Source organism: Ranitomeya imitator, chromosome 6 (genome assembly GCF_032444005.1).
Source record: "Ranitomeya imitator isolate aRanImi1 chromosome 6, aRanImi1.pri, whole genome shotgun sequence".
Taxonomy (NCBI): Eukaryota; Metazoa; Chordata; class Amphibia; order Anura; family Dendrobatidae; genus Ranitomeya; species Ranitomeya imitator.
In genome coordinates, this window is record NC_091287.1 from 86,668,800 (window position 1) to 86,683,110 (window position 14,311).

Below are 14,311 nucleotides of genomic sequence, written 5' to 3' on the forward strand. Positions count from 1 at the left end.
GTACCATGTAAACCTATGGAAAACCAAATCCGCTATGCACATGCTGCGGAAAAAAAACGCACAGAAATGCAGCGTTGTTTTTTCCGCAGCATGTCAATTCTTTGTGCGGATCTGCAGCATTTCAGCACCCAATGACTTGCATTGAGTCGGGCATATCCGCAGCTAATATCCACAGCTAAACCGCAGAAGTAAAAAAGATCAGTGGTTTTTCGGCGGATGTGGGTGCGAGAAACGCTGTGGCCTGGGAGGAGGGAAGTTTGTGGGCGGCGTGTGGGCGGTGACCTGTGTGCGTGTATGTGTGTGTGCGGAGTCTGCGTGTCTGTGTGCGGGGTATGCCGAGGCTGTGTGTGGGGTCGGCAAGGCTGTACGGGGGTCTGCGGGCTCTCGGGGGGTCTGTGCGGCGCTGTCCGGGCTGTCCGGGGGTCTGTCCGGGGCTCTGCTGCGCTGTGCGGGGCTATGCAGGAGGGAGGACTTTGTGTGTGTGTGTGTGTCTGTGCAGGCATCGTCCGATGGGACTACAAGTCCCATCCGGCTATGCCTGGTACAGTGACAGTGATTGACACATTAGCCAATGATGGGACAGTAGTAGTCCCATTATCCGACTAATGAGCAGAATGAAAAAAAAAAACAACACATATACAGTACGGACACTACATACAACATAAAACATACAATGCATACAACATACAATATATATTACACACAGTACATACAACATACAGTGCATACAGTACATACAACATATAATATACAGTACATACAGTACATACAATATACAGTGCATATAGTATATACAAAATATAACATGCAGTACATACAACATACAGTGCATACAGTACATACAACATACAGTACATACAACATATAACATACAGTACATATAACAAACAGTGCATTCAGTACATACAACATAGATATATCTATAGATAGATACATGAATAGATATATCTATGTATCTATAGATCTATCTACAGTGCCTTGCGAAAGTATTCGGCCCCTTTTCAATTAAAGACATATGTTCACTTTTATCTTTAACTAGCTGAAGAGCCAGGCGTTGCCTGGGCATAGTAAATATCTGGTTAGTTATAGCACCTCACTTCTCTTATTTTGCCATCTTGCCTCTCATTTTCCCCCTCACATCTTTCATTTTCCCCCTCACATCTCTCATTTTCTCCCTCACACCTCTCATTTTCCCCCTCACTTCTCTTATTTTCCCCCTCACTCCTCTCATTCCCTTCACTTCTCTCATTCCACCCTAACACTTGTCATTTCGACCTCACATCTGTCATTTTCCGATCACTCCACTATTTTCCCTCACTCCTCTCATTTTGCATTCACACCTTTTCATTTTCACCTCACACCTCTCATTTTCACCTCACACCTCTCACTTTCCCCTCAGTATATACATGTTTGTCATCTCCCTTATATCTAGTTTACACCTGTATGTCATCTCCTGTATATAGTATATACCTGTATGTCATCTCCCCTGTAAATAGTATATACCTGCTGTATGTCATCTCCTCCTGTATATTGTATATACCTATGTGTCATCTCCTATATATAGTATATACCTGTATGTCATCTCCTCTGTATAGTATATACATGTATGTCATCTCCCCTGTATATAGTATATACCTGCTGTATGTCATCTCCTCCTCTATATACCTATGTGTCATCTCCTCTTTTATATAGTATATACCTGTATGTCATCTCCTCCTGTATATAGTATATATGCAGCGCCCCAGGTCCCTGGTCGTTGCAGTAATATCATTCTCCTCTAGGGGGGAGTGATGTTACGTTTGGAGGCAATGAAGGAGATCTCTTTACCAGGTATCACAAACATACAACACATTTCGCACTCCAGGCCACCAGGGGGAGCTATGCTCCTATTTATTAGGGCACTCTTCACACTTAGGTAAAACTGGTGGCCTGGAGAGAAAGTTAGGCAGTTGCTGTCTGAGCTTCGCTCTGGTAGTTGGTCCCTGACAGGGGTGGGAGCCTGTCAGAGGCCTAGACAGATGGCCACGGAGCTGCGCCTGCCCTAAGGCTAGTTTCACACTAGCGTTTACCTGATCTGCGGCAGGCTGCGGACTTCCTCCGTGAAGCCCCGCCCTCTGCCGCACCTCTGCCGCTAGCTCTGCCTATTTCTGCATGCGACCTGCATGCTAGAAGGAAACGAATCACTGCACACGTCAAAATCAGTCAATTTTTGCTGAGGTGAAAGTTTATTCAGGTGCAACGAAAATGAAGGACGTAATAAGGCAACAATTCAAAGTTTCTGACGTTTCGGCCACGCAGTGGCCTTGATCACAGAGTGGTGCTGTAAAATTGAAAAAAAACATATAAATATACAAATATACAATATATACAGTGGTACACAAACAATTATATACATAATATGTACAAGAAGCCTCGGTGTGGAATAATGGGCCACACACCGAGCCCTAGGGAAAATGGAATCAATGTCAATAGAGTTTAATGAAACAAGCAAGACAAGGAGATCAATAACCTGAGGACAATGCTGTCTTAAAAGGCAAAGGACAAAGAAAAGGGGCCTGTAGGAGTTAGCTAAACATAGGTACAGAGGACGTATGAATACAATTCTAACACCAGGAGGACAGAGTAGAAATACATACCCTCGGTAGTAGTCCCAAATGAATAATATGGAGTATCGAGATCAATAAAGAATGCGGCCTGAGGTTCCCTAGTGACGTAAAATAGGGAAACGAAAAAAAAGGGGGGATTGGTATACGAAATGGGATAAAAAATAAAAAAAATAAAAGACACATGTGGGTAAGAAAACCACTAAACACAAAACGAAGGCTCAAATGATATATGTAATTGGTCCAGAAAAGAATATATACAGTGGGGCAAAAAAGTATTTAGTCAGTCAGCAATAGTGCAAGTTCCACCACTTAAAAAGATGAGAGGCGTCTGTAATTTACATCATAGGTAGACCTCAACTATGGGAGACAAACTGAGAAAAAAAAATCCAGAAAATCACATTGTCTGTTTTTTTAACAATTTATTTGCATATTATGGTGGAAAATAAGTATTTGGCCAGAAACAAAATTTCATCTCAATACTTTGTAATATATCCTTTGTTGGCAATGACAGAGGTCAAACGTTTTCTGTAAGTCTTCACAAGGTTGCCACACACTGTTGTTGGTATGTTGGCCCATTCCTCCATGCAGATCTGCTCTAGAGCAGTGATGTTTTTGGCTTTTCGCTTGGCAACACGGACTTTCAACTCCCTCCAAAGGTTTTCTATAGGGTTGAGATCTGGAGACTGGCTAGGCCACTCCAGGACCTTGAAATGCTTCTTACGAAGCCACTCCTTCGTTGCGTTGGCGGTGTGCATTGGATCATTGTCATGTTGAAAGACCCAGCCGCGTTTCATCTTCAATGCCCTTGCTGATGGAAGGAGGTTTGCACTCAAAATCTCACGATACATGGCCCCATTCATTCTTTCATGTACCCGGATCAGTCGTCCTGTCCCCCTTGCAGAGAAACAGCCCCAAAGCATGATGTTTCCACCACCATGCTTTACAGTAGGTATGGTGTTTGATGGATGCAACTCAGTATTCTTTTTCCTCCAAACACGACAAGTTGTGTTTCTACCAAACAGTTCCAGTTTGGTTTCATCAGACCATAGGACATTCTCCCAAAAACTCCTCTGGATCATCCAAATGCTCTCTAGCAAACATCAGACGGGCCCGGACATGTACTGGCTTAAGCAGTGGGACACGTCTGGCACTGCAGGATCTGAGTCCATGGTGGCGTAGTGTGTTACTTATGGTAGGCCTTGTTACATTGGTCCCAGCCAGCTCTCTGCAGTTCATTCACTAGGTCCCCCCGCGTGGTTCTGGGATTTTTGCTCACCGTTCTTGTGATCATTCTGACCCCACGGGGTGGGATTTTGCGTGGAGCCCCAGATCGAGGGAGATTATCAGTGGTCTTGTATGTCTTCCATTTTCTAATTATTGCTCCCACTGTTGATTTCTTCACTCCAAGCTGGTTGGCTATTGCAGATTCAGTCTTCCCAGCCTGGTGCAGGGCTACAATTTTGTTTCTGGTGTCCTTTGACAGCTCTTTGGTCTTCACCATAGTGGAGTTTGGAGTCAGACTGTTTGAGGGTGTGCACAGGTGTCTTTTTATACTGATAACAAGTTTAAACAGGTGCCATTACTACAGGTAATGAGTGGAGGAAAGAGGAGACTCTTAAAGAAGAAGTTACAGGTCTGTGAGAGCCAGAAATCTTGATTGTTTGTTTCTGACCAAATACTTATTTTCCACCATAATATGCAAAAAAAATGATAAAAAAACAGACAATGCGATTTTCTGGATTTTTTTTTTTCTCTCAGTTTGTCTCCCATAGTTGAGGTCTACCTATGATGTAAATTACAGACGCCTCTCATCTTTTTAAGTGGTGGAACTTGCACTATTGCTGACTGACTAAATACTTTTTTGCCCCACTGTATGTAGGAGTTATTTACCCAGATGGATGCCAGCAGGTGATTAAAGAAATAGGTTTTGTGTGGTACAATGGTCCAGTGTAGATTTCAACTGCAACAACAAATTTGAACATGTATCCATATCTACGGATGCAATGTGTGGGGTAATATGCTAGCAAAAGCGTAGTAGAATGTGTTACCCATAAAGGAATAACTACCTAGGATCCCAGGTTCAATAGAACTATATGGAGGGACGGTAGATGGCAGTGGCATTCAGCATAGATCTGTCCGTGTGGGAACAACCCATAGAATTACTGTAGAGAGATATAATAGAAAATGTATGATGTTAACCCATTTGGGGGGATAAATTATGCTAAAAGAAGCGGTTTAACGTACAATGGTACTTGTGCATACAAGGTGCCGTCTGCCCAGGGTCCCAGCCCAGCCGGTGTAATTTGTAAAAAGATGTCCGGATATTGGCCCTAAGAATGAACACTGGAATAATGTGGGTTCACCTGTATAGAAACGCAAAATAACTAAATAGCGGAATAATCGAAGAAGGAGTACTTATCTGGAATAGGAATCTCACATCCATTGGTGGTGCAGGGGTCCCGTCCGCCTGGAAGTACAGGTTAAGGATGCCGACACGCAGTGTCCTGGCAAGGAGGCGGATGTGCTATGGAGCTGGCGGCGCGCTGTTAAAGAGGCGCCCGACCGGAAGTAGGGGGAGCAAGCCGGCGCCTGCGCAGAGAAGTCCAAGCGCAGGAGCCGTCGGAGGAAATCTGCGCTTGCGCAGTGTTTCCAGTATACTGGCGAGTGGCCAGAACAGGCGGCGCGCACGCCAACGTCCTGAAGGGAGTGGGCGGGAGCGATTCTGGAAAGGGTATTAGTACACCAATAGCGGAGAAATTTGGCGTGGGGCGCTTGTGTCTAGGGAACCCACAATGAATGAAGTAAACTGTGTGGAGTGGGAATAAATGGTGGGCATGAATGAAGAATTAGCGCAAGAGAATAGTGACAGGTCACTAGGTAGTGTGCTATCTAGCACAACCAACACAGTATATATAGGGAAAGATATCTAAAAATTGTGTACTTATATCTATATGTGGAAAAGGATGCAGGCCCAAAAGAATATTGGTGCCTAGAGGTATCAGTATACATTATGCATAGAAAACAACAAAATTATAGACATAAGTCGCATATATGTAGTAGGAGTCCAAACAACACCCTGATTATTCATAATGAGAGCCTTGAGTTGAAAGGGTAAAAAAAATATAATAAAGCAAATGGTTAAAAAAATAATATGGGGGGATACTATACCTGGGTATAAGTAGAAGGGAGGGGGAAAAACTGCTAAAGGACACTTTTGAAAAAGAAAGGAAACTTTTTTAATCAAAACTCCTAAAAGGTATGCGTCTTACCATCCTGATGAAGAATACTACGAATTCTACAGATGCTGTGGGTTAGTTAGCCTAGGGAAAAATAAAGACCCGGTTAAGATAGCCAATCGATTTCCCTATTAAGACCTCTAGGATGAAGAGTGTCTAACGTGTAGATCCAGTATGACTCTCTCTGTTTGAGCAATTGGATGTGGTTACCCCCACGTCTAGGGCGTGGGACTCTCTCAATTATTTGAAATCTAAGTTGGGCAACCGTGTGTTGGGCTTCCTTGAAATGTAATGGTAGTGGCAGCCAGGTCTTACCACATCTAATGGTGGATTTATGGCTGGAGATCCTATTTCTGATGGCTTGGGTGGTTTCCCCCAACTTTGAATTGTTGCCTTATTACGTCCTTCATTTTCGTTGCACCTGAATAAACTTTCACCTCAGCAAAAATTGACTGATTTTGACGTGTGCAGTGATTCGTTTCCTTCTAGCATTGGGGGTCACCCGACTCCTTTCACTTGCACCGTCCACATCCCATTCACAGTCGAGTGCTAGCTCTTTGTTTATTTTACTATATTGGCTTTTGGAGTTTTAGCACCGACCGGACTCATGTCATCCGAGACTTATGTTTATGACGACACCACTGGATCTACCATCCTATCAAAGATAAGGACCAAATCCGATTTTCTACACATCCCTAGTAAGGACATTAAGACAAGGGACTGGGAGAAGGAGAAAAAGAGACTTATTTCATTCGATCTACACTGCGCTACATTAGGGGAATACCACCGTCAAGGGAAAATACCCCGCGGACTACGGTGCAACCTACGTCCTACCCTCTTCGCCGACAACGAGAAATATTGTACAACTTTTCAGAAAATCCTAAATAAGTGTTCCTTTGACATTATTTTGCTAACTATTGAATACCTTCAAGAGGCAATCAAGACTACCGAGGAAAAAGTTACGTTCATCGAAACACAATTAACTACAACTCTAAGCAACACGGAATTTTCTACCCTTAAGAGTAAAGTGGACGCTATATTGTCTTCCCATCAGAAAAATTTAGAAGAAAGGAAAAGAACTAAATTCCAGCGAGACACGGAGGATTACCTCACAAACAGAGTCTATAGATGGGAGGACCCCTTTCCTCGGCAACAACGTCAACGCTATCACCGCATACGGAAGGGCAATTACCGCTCAGGGGGCTCCTCTCCTGCAGAAGGCTCTTCAGGGGGATCTGGCAGCGAAACTACATCACCAGGCCCGCGTTTTTTAGGGGCAAACGGACGCCTACCAGGAGGTCCAGGAGGAAGAACACAAGATCGCCACATGACCCTGAGGTCCCAGGTAGGAGTCCTAACTCAGTAATTAACATTTCTGATTATTCTTTATCTCCCCTTGAGTTGAAGGTACTGAACATGGGTCTTTCTTTTTGTCCCACACCAAGATGGGATGCTTTTCAATTAGAGAATGATCTACAATGGTTTTATAGGAGCATCAGATTGAAGGTCCACTTTGACTCCAATACGATAGACAGGGGTAACACGCTAGGCACAGCACCTAGTCAAGAGACACCTAAAATTACCATCAATTCCTTAGGGCTTAGGAATCCGAGTACATTTATGCCACCTAGGTCATACCATGCGGTGGAAACATTTATTAGCCTACTTGATAGGGACATCAAGGATACCATTCGGGACCAACGTTTGGGCCTCTTCCCCGTACAGCACAACCTTAATACCTCAGAGAAACAGGCCCTTGAAGCCCTTAGGGATAACAAAAATATTATTATAAAGCCGGCAGACAAAGGGGGTGCCACTGTTGTCATGAATAGAAGCCAATATGTCACAGAGATTAGACGACAACTCTCTGATCCCGTTACATATAAGAAACTACAGTCTGACCCCACCCATAGGATACGTCAGAAAATTAATGCAGTACTGGATAAATATGAACAACTTATGATCATTGATTCTAAAACTAGAACATATCTCACTAATCACCACCCGGTGACTCCAGTTCTTTATATTTTGCCAAAAATACATAAAGATCTCCATAATCCTCCTGGTCGTCCGATAGTGGCATCCACCAATTCCATAATAAATCCACTGTCCATCTTCCTAGAAAAAATTCTTACTCCGTATGCCCGTTCAACTAGGTCCTACGTCCTGGACACTAGCGATTTTTTGAGCAAAATCCACACCCTTAAAAAAGTTCCACCTGAGTGCACTTTGTGCACTTTAGATGTCAACAGCCTCTATACCTCCATTGAACACGACAGAGGCATTGAAGCAGTTACATTGACGCTTCGGGAGGCTAATGTGGACACCGACCTACAGAATCTATGTATCGATTTGCTTAATTTGGTCTTGAGAGAAAACTTCTTCATGTTTGAGGATGATTTCTTTCTTCAGACTTGCGGTACAGCCATGGGGTCCAATGTGGCCCCAGCATATGCAAATATATACATGAACCACTTTGAGCATGCACATGTATATTCCGACCCGATTTTCCAACAGAATGCCGTCACTTGGTACAGATACATCGACGACATTTTCTGCATATGGAAAGGCGATCAGACGAGTTTACAGGAATTCTTCAACAACATCAATGGGGCCAGACCAGAATTATCTTTCACACTGGTACAACACCATGATGAGATTTCGTTTCTAGACACAAAAATTCTCAAGGATCCTACTGGACTTTTGAGCACTGATTTATATGTGAAACCAACGGATTGCAACAGTTTGCTGCTCTATAATAGCTGTCACCCTAAACCTACTCGCGATAGTCTCCCTAGATCACAGTTCAAGAGGGTTGCTAGGATTGTTTCTGATCCAGAGATCAGAAACACCAGAATTAACGAAATGGCAGACAAATTTAAGGCACGCAACTATCCGACCAAACTCCTTGAACTTGAATCGTCCAAAGTCCTTGACGACATCACCAATACCGCTAGTACTACACATAAAAATCCCAGACTCCCCTTTGTGCACAATCACCACCCGACGATGCAGAAGATTCATAACATCATCCGTGGACACTGGCCACTTCTGCACAAAGCCTATCCAGAGATTCCTATCTTCAGAGACCCCCCTCTAATGAGCATGAGGAGGCCCAACAATGTGAAAGATAAAGTAGTACGGGCTGACTTAGGTTCATCCAGACCACCTCCACACAGGACACTGACAGGCCAAAAAAGAACGGGCACATTCCCCTGTCTGAATTGCATGTGCTGCTCTAATATCATTAAGGGTAATGAAGTCCTACATCCACACACTGGGAAGGCTTTCCCTATCAGGGACTATCACACATGCGCCTCGAACTTCGTAATCTATATCATCAAATGTCCGTGTGGTTTACTATATGTGGGGGAAACCACCCAAGCCATCAGAAATAGGATCTCTAGCCATAAATCCACCATTAGATGTGGTAAGACCTGGCTGCCACTACCATTACATTTCAAGGAAGCCCAACACACGGTTGCCCAACTTAGATTTCAAATAATTGAGAGAGTCCCATGCCCTAGACGTGGGGGTAACCACATCCAATTGCTCAAACAGAGAGAGTCATACTGGATCTACACGTTAGACACTCTTCATCCTAGAGGTCTTAATAGGGAAATCGATTGGCTATCTTAACCGGGTCTTTATTTTTCCCTAGGCAAACTAACCCACAGCATCTGTAGAATTCGTAGTATTCTTCATCAGGATGGTAAGACGCATACCTTTTAGGAGTTTTGATTAAAAAAGTTTCCTTTCTTTTTCAAAAGTTTCCTTTAACAGATTTTCCCCCTCCCTTCTACTTGTACCCAGGTATAGTATCCCCCCATATTATTTTTTTAACCATTTGCTTTATTATATTTTTTTGACCCTTTCAACTCAAGGCTCTCATTATGAATAATCAGGGTGTTGTTTGGACTCCTACTACATATATGCGACTTATGTCTATAATTTTGTTGTTTTCTATGCATAATGTATACTGATACCTCTAGGCACCAATATTCTTTTGGGCCTGCATCCTTTTCCACATATAGATATAATAGATATAAGTACACAATTTTTAGATATCTTTCCCTATATATACTGTGTTGGTTGTGCTAGATAGCACACTACCTAGTGACCTGTCACTATTCTCTTGCGCTAATTCTTCATTCATGCCCACCATTTATTCCCACTCCACACAGTTCACTTCATTCATTGTGGGTTCCCTAGACACAAGCGCCCCACGCCAAATTTCTCCGCTATTGGTGTACTAATACCCATTCCAGAATCGCTCCCGCCCACTCCCTTCAGGACGTTGGCGTGCGCGCCGCCTGTTCTGGCCACTCGCCAGTATACTGGAAACACTGCGCAAGCGCAGATTTCCTCCGACGGCTCCTGCGCTTGGACTTCTCTGCGCAGGCGCCGGCTTGCTCCCCCTACTTCCGGTCGGGCGCCTCTTTAACAGCGCGCCGCCAGCTCCATAGCACATCCGCCTCCCTGCCAGGACACTGCGTGTCGGCATCCTTAACCTGTACTTCCAGGCGGACGGGACCCCTGCACCACCAATGGATGTGAGATTCCTATTCCAGATAAGTACTCCTTCTTCGATTATTCCGCTATTTAGTTATTTTGCGTTTCTATACAGGTGAACCCACATTATTCCAGTGTTCATTCTTAGGGCCAATATCCGGACATCTTTTTACAAATTACACCGGCTGGGCTGGGACCCTGGGCAGACGGCACCTTGTATGCACAAGTACCATTGTACGTTAAACCGCTTCTTTTAGCATAATTTATCCCCCCAAATGGGTTAACATCATACATTTTCTATTATATCTCTCTACAGTAATTCTATGGGTTGTTCCCACACGGACAGATCTATGCTGAATGCCACTGCCATCTACCGTCCCTCCATATAGTTCTATTGAACCTGGGATCCTAGGTAGTTATTCCTTTATGGGTAACACATTCTACTACGCTTTTGCTAGCATATTACCCCACACATTGCATCCGTAGATATGGATACATGTTCACATTTGTTGTTGCAGTTGAAATCTACACTGGACCATTGTACCACACAAAACCTATTTCTTTAATCACCTGCTGGCATCCATCTGGGTAAATAACTCCTACATATATATTCTTTTCTGGACCAATTACATATATCATTTGAGCCTTCGTTTTGTGTTTAGTGGTTTTCTTACCCACATGTGTCTTTTATTTTTTTTATTTTTTATCCCATTTCGTATACCAATCCCCCCTTTTTTTTTCGTTTCCCTATTTTACGTCACTAGGGAACCTCAGGCCGCATTCTTTATTGATCTCGATACTCCATATTATTCATTTGGGACTACTACCGAGGGTATGTATTTCTACTCTGTTCTCCTGGTGTTAGAATTGTATTCATACGTCCTCTGTACCTATGTTTAGCTAACTCCTACAGGCCCCTTTTCTTTGTCCTTTGCCTTTTAAGACAGCATTGTCCTCAGGTTATTGATCTCCTTGTCTTGCTTGTTTCTTTAAACTCTATTGACATTGATTCCATTTTCCCTAGGGCTCGGTGTGTGGTCCATTATTCCACACCGAGGCTTCTTGTACATATTATGTATATAATTGTTTGTGTACCACTGTATATATTGTATATTTGTATATTTATATGTTTTTTTCAATTTTACAGCACCACTCTGTGATCAAGGCCACTGCGTGGCCGAAACGTCAGAAACTTTGAATTGTTGCCTTATTACGTCCTTCATTTTCGTTGCACCTGAATAAACTTTCACCTCAGCAAAAATTGACTGATTTTGACGTGTGCAGTGATTCGTTTCCTTCTAGCATTGGGGGTCACCCGACTCCTTTCACTTGCACCGTCCACATCCCATTCACAGTCGAGTGCTAGCTCTTTGTTTATTTTACTTGCGACCTGCATGCGGCCTGCGTACCTATCTTTAACATTAGGTACGCAGGTCGTGCGGCTGTATGCCGCTACAGGCTGCGTCCTACGCTGGTCACCGCATTGTCAAAATGACGCATGCGGAAGCATCCGCATACAGCCACACGACCTGCGTACCTAATGTTAAAGATAGGTATGCAGGCCGCATGCAGAAGTAGGCGGAGCTAGCGGCGGAGGTGCAGCCGAGGGCGGGGCTTCACGGAGGAAGTCCGCAGCCTGCCGCAGATCAGGTGAACGCTAGTGTGAAACTAGCCTAAGTGCGGCAGTTCCTAAGAACAGACACTAAGGAGAACTGTATTGTAGAGAGTGTGAGAAGTAGTCATAGCAAAGGAGTGGATACCAGAAGGAGTTCTGCCTTGCACAGACTGCCTCCTTTTGAGGCGCAGGATCCCGGTAGCCAGAACACCGAGGGAGCAATAGTCCTGTATGCCTTGCTCCAGAGACCGGCAGGACAGCTAATTTCACATTACTGATCCGCCCCATACCCAGGAGGCAAGGTGGCACCCACGAGAGGCTGGGGCATGATAGAGTCCCTGTAAAAAGCCTCAAGCCACCGATCATACGGTTGTCCTATCCATCTGGGGGACAGAGAGACATCTACAACATCTGTGAGGACCTTATGAGAGGCTCCACAATAAGGTACTACAACACCAAGGCGCTAGAGGAAGGCTACAGATTTCCACCTGGATAAGGGGACTTTGGATTTGCCTCTAAACCGGCCGGACTCTGCCTGCCCTGTGGTCTGGTGCTCTGGACTGTGGATGCTGAAGCCTTCAGTAAAAGGTAAAGAGACTGCAACCTTGTGTCTTCGTTCTTCACTGCGCCTCTCACCATCCACCATCTACACACTGGGAAGCCCTGGGGACATACTTCACCTGTGGGAAGGTATACCATCTAGCTGCCATAACATCACCCCAGCGGACCCCTTAAAGCAGCGTCAGTCACCCTGACCAAATACCACAGGTGGCGTCACGAACATAAACTCTATCCCTTTAAAGACCTTTCCCTTTAATACGGACCTCCCGAGGGCACGGACCGAATCAGCCACCGTGACATCCCCCTTGAGAACCGAAGGGCCCGGTACCAAGTTCCCCTAGCCCTTGGGGGTGCTCCATATACGTGTGTCATCTCCTCCTGTATATAGTATATACCTGTATGTCATCTCCTCCTATATATAGTATATACCTGTATGTCATCTCCGCCTGTATATAGTATATACCTGTGTCATCTGCTCCTGTATATAGTATATACCTGTATGTCATCTCCGCCTGTATATAGTATGTATCTGTGTGTCATCTCCTCCTGTATTAGACCTCGTTCACATGTTATTTGGTCAGTATTTTTACCTCAGTATTTGTAAGCTAAATTGGCAGCCTGATAAATCCCAGCCAACAGGAAGCCCTCCCCCCTGATGGTATATATTAGCTCACACATACACATAATAGACAGGTCATGTTACTGACAGCTGCCGTATTTCTTATATGGTACATTTGTTGCTCTTGTAGTTTGTCTGCTTATTGATCAGATTTTTATTTTTGAAGGATAATACCAGACTTGTGTGTGTTTTAGGGCGAGTTTCGTTTGTCAAGTTGTGTGTGTTGAGTTGTGTGTGGCGACATGCATGTAGCAACTTTTTGTGTGTCGAGTTGCATGTGACAGGTTAGTATAGCAAGTTGTGTGCAGCAAGTTTTGCGCATGGCGAATTTTGCGTGTGGTGAGTTTTATGTGTGGTGCGTTTTGAGTATGTGCCAGTTTGCATCTCGGCTTTGGGAAAATGGCCGCCGCGTTCTCTAATGCGCACGCGCGGCATCCCGCGGCCATTTTCCTGAAGCCCCGTGCAGCAGAGCACTCGATCTGCGCACGCGCGGCCCCAGGAAGATGGCCGCCCCCACCGACGAAAGGGATGACAGCGCAGATCGCGCGCTGCTTGTTCACCACTACGCCACTACGCCACCAACGTAAAGCTGAGGAAGAACCAGCGATGTCACCACGCCCTCCCGACCTGACCAGCCTGATTGACAGGCGAAAACGGCGACTTTGGTAAGTTATTTCTCAGCATAGGTGGGGAATCGGGGTACACTACAAACACTATAGGAACACACAGCGCAGGCCCTATTTAACAGTATTTATAGTTCAATCTCAAAAAACGGGGTGACAGGTTCCCTTTAATGACCAGGCCAATTTTTGCAATTCTGACCACTGTCACTTTATGAGGTTATAACTCTGGAACGCTTCAACGGATCCCGCTGATTCTGAGATTGTTTTTTCGTGACATATTGTACTTCATGTTAGTGGTAACATTTCTTCGATATTACTTGCGATTATTTATGAAAAAAACGGAAATATGGCGAAAATTTTTAAAATTTTGCAATTTTCAAACTTTGTATTTTTATGCCCTTAAATCAGAGAGATATGTCACGAAAAATAGTTAATAAATAACATTTCCCACATGTCTACTTTACATCAGCACAATTTTGGAAACAAAATTTTTTTTTGTTAGGGAGTTATAAGGGTTAAAAGTTGACCAGCAATTTCTC